General features: G+C 43.5%; 1 protein-coding gene across 11 annotated transcripts in view; it reads left to right on the forward strand.

The window, feature by feature from the left end:
• FOXP1 (forkhead box P1) overlaps nt 1–6,811 on the forward strand; it is a 686,938-nt gene that overhangs the window by 569,328 nt on the left and 110,799 nt on the right. The window lies entirely within an intron of this gene.

Consider the following 6,811-nt stretch of genomic DNA (forward strand, 5'->3'; position numbering starts at 1 on the left):
GGAGCATTCTGGCTGTACTTCTTCCAAGACAGATTTGTTCATTCTTCTGGCAGTCCATGGTATATTCAGTATTCTTCACCAATACCATAATTCAAAGGCATCAATTCTTCGGTCTTCCTTTTTCATCGTCCAGGTCCAGCTTTTGCATTTATATGAGGCAATTGAAAATACCATGACTTGTGTCAGGCACACCTTAGTCCTCAAAGTGACATCTTTGCTTTTTAACACTTCAAAGAGGCCTTTTGCAGCAGATTTGCCCAATGCAATACGTCATTTGATTTCTTGACTGCTTCTTCCATGGGTGTTGATTATGGATCCAAGTAAAAGGAAATCCTTGACAACGTCAATCTTTTCTCCGTTCATCATGATGATGTTTATTGGTCCAGTTGTGAGGATTTTTGTTTTCTTTATGTTAAGGTGTAATCCATACTGAAGGCTGTGGTCTTTGATTTTCATCAGTAAGCGCTTCAAGTCCTCTTTGCTTTCAGCAAGCAAGCCTGTGTCATCTGCATATTGCAGGTTGTTAAGGAGTCTTCCTGCAATCCTGATGCCCTGTTCTTCATATAGTTTAACTTCTTGGATTATTTGCTCAGCATACAGAGTAAATAAGTATGGTGAAAGCATACAACCCTAAAGCACACCTTTCCTGATAGAGCCCCAGAAAATGGGTTACGTGCAGCGGTTTCTATGCCACACAGAGTGTAGAAGGCAATTATCTTTGGAGGGGATTCCACAGGCCTGTGCGGGCTTCCCCAGTGTAAGATTTATTGTCGGCTGGATTGGGTGTTCTTTATAAGAGCATTTACTCGGCATCTAAAGCGCTGTCAAGAGTGCTACTTCCTGAATGCTTTTGAGGTTGCAACTGCTAAGCTTCATCTTCCCGTCTTGGAGATATATTTTTGAAATGGTATGCAGGGATTTGTACAGGCCTCGTGCTTCCTACTGACAGGAGTTGCAGGGTTAAACCCTAGCACGCTTCTGCAGAAATTTACCCCCTAATGCCCGGAGCCTCCATCTGGCCTCTAGTCTGGCTCACATGTGTGGGGAGAAGGCAGGGAAGCGCATCCCAGGGTTTTGGGTGAGTTGCTAATCAGCCTCAAAGCTGACTTTCTTACTTAAACAAAGGATAGACGAGACCTCTTCTTTCCTTTTCTTTTTTTTTTCCCCTCCCCTTTTTATGGGTCTTATGAATTCCAGAGGAAAACTTGAACTGCGAGTCAGCTAAATATACTGTATCATGAAACCTCAGGGACCATTGAAATGGGAACAGTGGCCCATCACTGCTAAGAAGGTGTTTTATTGAAAATGCGCCGACACGCATTCCCCAGAGAATGAGCCAAAGAAGGCAAGATGCCTGGCTGTAATACAGGTTGTTCTCTCAGGCAAGCTAAAATATAGAGTTTGGCACTCCTGTGCTGTGAGTGAGTAGGCAATAGAATAGACAAATGTGCATTTTTACATTAAAAGTACCATTTTTCACCAGCAGGCCCCCTCTCCCCTCCCCCAGTTTTAAGTGTCTTAATTTATATGTTCCAGTTAATAGTTCTTCGCATGCCCTCTCTCTTTCCAGCTTTTAAAAGTTGTCTTTTGAATAAATTGCGGTAGTCAGATTTTTCTAATCCTGGCGGGTTTACCAGCAGAGGGCAGGCGTAAGGAGGGTTTTGACAAGAGGGTGTGTCAACCTAGGGTCAGAGGAGGGTGGGGGTGGAGGGGAGGGAGAGCTGGAAGCTTTGTGCAGAGGGCAAGATGGAACAAGCTCCCTGTGCCTCTCTGCAGGCCCGCTGCACACCACAGGTCTCCGGAAAAGCTGACTGTACGAAATAAAGGTGGTCACTTGCCTTTATCTGATACTCAGCAATTTCTACATAATTAAATGTTAAAAAAATATTAAAATGTAATTTCATCCCCCAAGCATCATCTTTTCTTTCCCCTTCACTGCCCCAGTTGTTGTCGTTTAAAAATCCAGGGTTTGCATGTGTATGCGGGGCGTACCATAAATGTCGTCACTGATGGGAGGTGAAATAATAAATTGCATTTGGTAGTGCTGTTTTTGTTTTGTTTTTTTTTAATTTTCCTGCTACTTGAAGGATAAAGTTCTTTGGGCAATGCTTTCCTGCCCCAAAACATGTACCTTTTTGAGAACTTTGCACACTTCCGTGTAGTCTGTTCTAACTTCACTAATAAATTTTACATTATCTTAAAACAAGGGATTATAGTTTTGTCATAAATGAGAAGGTAATTTATTACTGTTAATTAGATGGAGAGTTAGGACAGGTTGTTGCCATTGTTCTTTTCCACACGCGGTGTTGTTTACCTGTGATGTTTCATTAATGTCTTTACATCTGGAATGAGGGTTTTTGTGTTTTGTGTTTTTTTGCGAGGGTTGGGGTAAATGTTTTCCATAGCTCATGTACCCCATCAGTTTCATAAGTCACCTGAATGTTGACATGTCACACTGTGTACATATAATTTAACCAGGAACACTGGCATTATAGAATGTTGCATTAAACGGTGATGTGAATGGCAGTTTGGAGGATGTCATAAAGAGAAACTTAAACTCCTGTGGAACAGTGAGAACTCTGTCTTTTCCCTTGGCTAAACTAGCAGGTGCAGAAGAAAAACAAAATAATTAGCTTCATTGTCAACACAGACATAACTGACATAAACAGTATTGATACGGAGCTCACTACTTCAGCTCCCTGTAGATGGATGATGTATTAATTTATATTTTTAAGTAACATACTGCTTAAGTCAAGATGGAGCAGTGGTTTCTTGGAGACCGATGTCCAAATCTCAGGAATCGGGTGTTGCTGTTGCAGTTTAGTAACTCTAATTGGATGCCCAGTTCCAGGTCTTTGGAGAGTCAGAAATACTAAAGTCGCGTTCCCTCAGGAGAGGTAAGCTTCCCTGGGTAAACCATCAAGCACAGTGGTGGGGTGAGGAGCCTAAGTTTTAGATTCCTGTTGCTTCAGCTTTTTCTCTCTAGCAACAGAATCATCTGGTTAAATCTCTTCAAATTCTGTCATCCTAGAATATGTTCTGGGTACGCCACTAAATTAATTGGAAAAAGGAAAGGAAATAGGTGTTAATACAAGTGTTGTTTGGAATGAAATAGTTAACTTGATTTAAAGGTTGTGATCTTTCATCATGCAGTTGGTTTTTCAACCCATCAAATTTTATTTTGCTCATCATGGCAGGTCAACTTTCTAGCAACAGAGATTGAGCTGGTTTCCTATGAGAACATGGTACCATAATTGTCTTTTACCTGGGCAGGTCTCCCACTCTCAGTGTTGCTAGAAATATGTGGGCTCGTGTTTGCTCATGTGTCCTTTCCCTAGCTATTTCCAAGTAGCTTCTGGCAAAGCAGAGTCACTGGGTGCTGCAAAGGGTTAATGCACTTGGCTGCTAACCGAAAGATTGAAGGTTCAAGTCCACCCAGAAGTGCCCTGGAATAAAGGCCTGGCGATTTACTTCCCCAAAATCAACCATCGAAACCTCTGTGGAGCACAGTTCTACTCTTGAGACACGTGGGATCACCATGAGTCAGAATCGACTCAGTGGCAACTTTTTTTTTCCCTGACAAAGCAGGACCTCAGCTGGAGATGAGGACCAAGTGGGCCAGGGACCATTCTTGTGTCTGCTTTCCCGCCACGCAGCTCACCAGTGTGTGGGAATTATACCCTCACGAGGTATCTCCTTTGACTCTTCCTTTAATACATCCCATCTCTGTTCTCTGCTCTGAATGGGCAGTAAAACCTCTCACTTCCTTCTGTGTTCAAGGCGAAGGCTCAGCAGAACCAAATATAATACATGATTTTAGTCCCAGGTGTGTTATTTGGTGGTTAGAGTCTGGTGTAGGATCATAGTAATCTGTTCTTAAGTGCACAGCCAGCTGCACGATGGACTCATTTAGCAACTGACAGGTTTCTTAATATGTGGTGTTTGAACAAGAGCTGTATCTGTTGTGGGTGTTAGGATGTGGGATCAAAAATATTTTTAAGTATAGTATTCAGCATTTCCTTCAGTCTTCCTTAAACATTAGCCTTTCTGTTTTTTAGCACTCGTTTTATATGATCACTGCCTCTCTTTTTCTTTTAACAGTTCAGTATCTGCTGCCCCTTCTGGCCCGTGGTGCTGGGTTTATTTGATTCTTTGGGAAAAAATCACTGCCTTTCTGAACCTCAGTTTCTTCCTCTGTAAAATGGGGATTGTAATTTATATTTCACGTAATTGTTTTGACAACTAAGACACTGTGGCTAAGAATCCATTCTTAAGCCCCCACAGTCCACATTCTTTTTCTACTCTCCTCCTCGCTTTTTTGTTTTTGTTTTTTGTTTTTTTTGGTCTTTCTGATCTAGCCTTTCTATATTGATCTGGCACTCCGGGTAATGAATAAATGGCACTGACTGAGTCATCTAATTCACTGCAGGTTTTAACATTCTTTAGTGTACTCCACTGTGGAAGGTTCCAGTTCTCACAGAATCACAAGTACAGGGCACATGGAAAGAGACCTTGAGAATGCAGACTTAACCAAAATGGCCTGACATATATAGCTTTTCCAGGTTTATCAACTGATGGTACATTTTCTTGCCTAGAAAGAGTCTGAGTCACCATGTCATCTGTCTGTTTGGAGAGAGGGCAGGATGAGCTCCAGGTGGCTTCTGAGTTAGCATACTAAGCCGTTCCCCTCCCATGTTGGCACCCACTCCCCGTCCCCCCCTTATCCAAACCATTGGTCCTTTAAATACCACCTACTCAAAGGGCCTTCCCAGACCTCTCCTGCCCAGTGATCTCCCCCTTCTCTCTGGTCCCATGGTGCCTAAAGCCGCCACCATACAATTTAGTACTTGTGTAACCACCGCATTGCATCACTCTCATTATTTTGTGTAAGGCTCATCTCCGCAGCTGGGTCACTGAGTCTTTAATGTTTGTTGTTTGCTTGTTTATTGTTTGTTTTGATGCTCCTAGAGACTATTAGGAGATAAACACTGACCTAAAAAGGAGGTAGTCCAACTCATAAAAGCATGCCTGGATTTCATGGGTGCCTTATGAAGAGCTTGTCTCTAAAGAAAATGAATTGCTTACTCAACATGCACTCCGATTTTGTTCATGGAAATTGAATCTCACACTATTTTTAAGACCTTGGGGAAAACAACAAACCCACTTGTGTATTTTGAAAAGATCATTTCCACTTTCTTGCTGTGCATTGGTTAGAGAACTTCCTATATTTTTATTTTCTCCTTTTGGGGCCTGCCCTTCCCTCCCCAAAAAGCGTCAGAACTCAACTGATTCCTGGGACCTCTGACAGATTTAAAGCCCCTCTCCCCCAAAAAGAATGTCCCTGGTCTCTTAAATATTTATGAGAGGGTGGGGTCACTTTTTTGTGACCTGAAAAAATCTCATTAATAAATTTGTTGTTTGACACAAAAACACTTTAGGATGGAGAACCATCAGTGCTGTACCCATTTAACAGCCTATCCTAAGTCGGTTTTTATCTCTTATGCAGCCAGATTAAATTGCCTGCTCCCCGCTGACCCTGCTGAAATTCAGGCATTTGCTTGATTGGAAATATTATCCATATGCTTTCTGGTTCCTAGTAACCTCCATTTAATACACCTCAAATCGAAAAATGCTTTCAAGTAAAACTCCTGGATTACTAGGTTAGGCTTTATTGCCTTTTTGTTATTGTTAAATGGCAGTAGCACCTTCTTCAGTTAAGGGAAAATAGATAATCATAGTTTATATCATTACTTTTCCTCAAATATTTTGAGAAGAAAATAAAAATATTTTTGGTTTTGGTTTGGGGAATCTTTTTAAAAAAACGTACAGGCCCGGAAGTTTTTCTCGAAATTTGAGCATAGGAAATAGTGATTTCTCGAGCTGCCGAAATTGACATTAACCTGGCACTTGAATGGTGCCAGTTGAGCCAACAAAGTTTAGGATGTTGGTGACTTTTTTAACACTGTACTGAGCTGTAAATAGCATTAAAGAGCAGTGACCATTTCTAATAGAGGTCATCTTAAAGTGCCTGTTGAGAGTTGCTTTTGTTGTTGCATAAATAAGAAAGGAATGTAAAGAATTATTTCTCAGCAAACGTGCGGCGGATGCTTTCGGCTGCAGCTGTCGTTCTAGAGCGGAAGTAGCTTGGTTCAGAGACGAGGCGCGTTTGGTTATTTATTTCAACCCCCGTGGCGGCTTAGTTTTCCTCTGCGCGCACAGGCACACTTTGGCGAGCCTGACTCTTAAAAAGAAAGGGGGGGTGGGGGGTGGGGACAGGCTAAGGCTCGGTTCAATCATCGACGTGAAGCGAAAGTTCTCTTCCAAAGGCCGTTTTCTAGGAAAGCACTTCTCCACGCTGCCTTTGAAGCCCCGCATCCCCTTCCGATTTTCAACAGTTGCTCGGAGCGGTCGGTTTTGCGCCCGGAGCGCTGGTTTCCCTCCTTGCCCCTCGGGCTTCTCTTAAGGGCTAGGACAACTCTGTCAGTTCTGAAGACGGAAACAAACACGCAACCAAACAAAAAGCCCCCAACAGGCGGTCCCGGCCAGAGGGAGTGATGCGCTCTGTGTCGGGCTTCCCAGACACCAGCCAGAGGCAGGTCAAAGGGTTAACAGCAATTAACTGGAGTTGCTCTGGAGACAAAAGCACGATTTCACAAGAGCGTGGTTTCACCTGCCGCGCGCGCGCGGAGGGGGCAGGGGTAAGGGCGCGGGGCGCGGGGCGCGGAGCCCATTGTGTGGGGCGCGGCGCGGCGGCGCGGGGTGTTTGGAGGCGGGTTGTGATTGGTGGAGCAGGGCGGGGCGGTGGGCGCGG

Source organism: Trichechus manatus, unplaced genomic scaffold (assembly GCF_000243295.1).
Source record: "Trichechus manatus latirostris isolate Lorelei unplaced genomic scaffold, TriManLat1.0 scaffold00020, whole genome shotgun sequence".
NCBI lineage: Eukaryota > Metazoa > Chordata > Mammalia > Sirenia > Trichechidae > Trichechus > Trichechus manatus.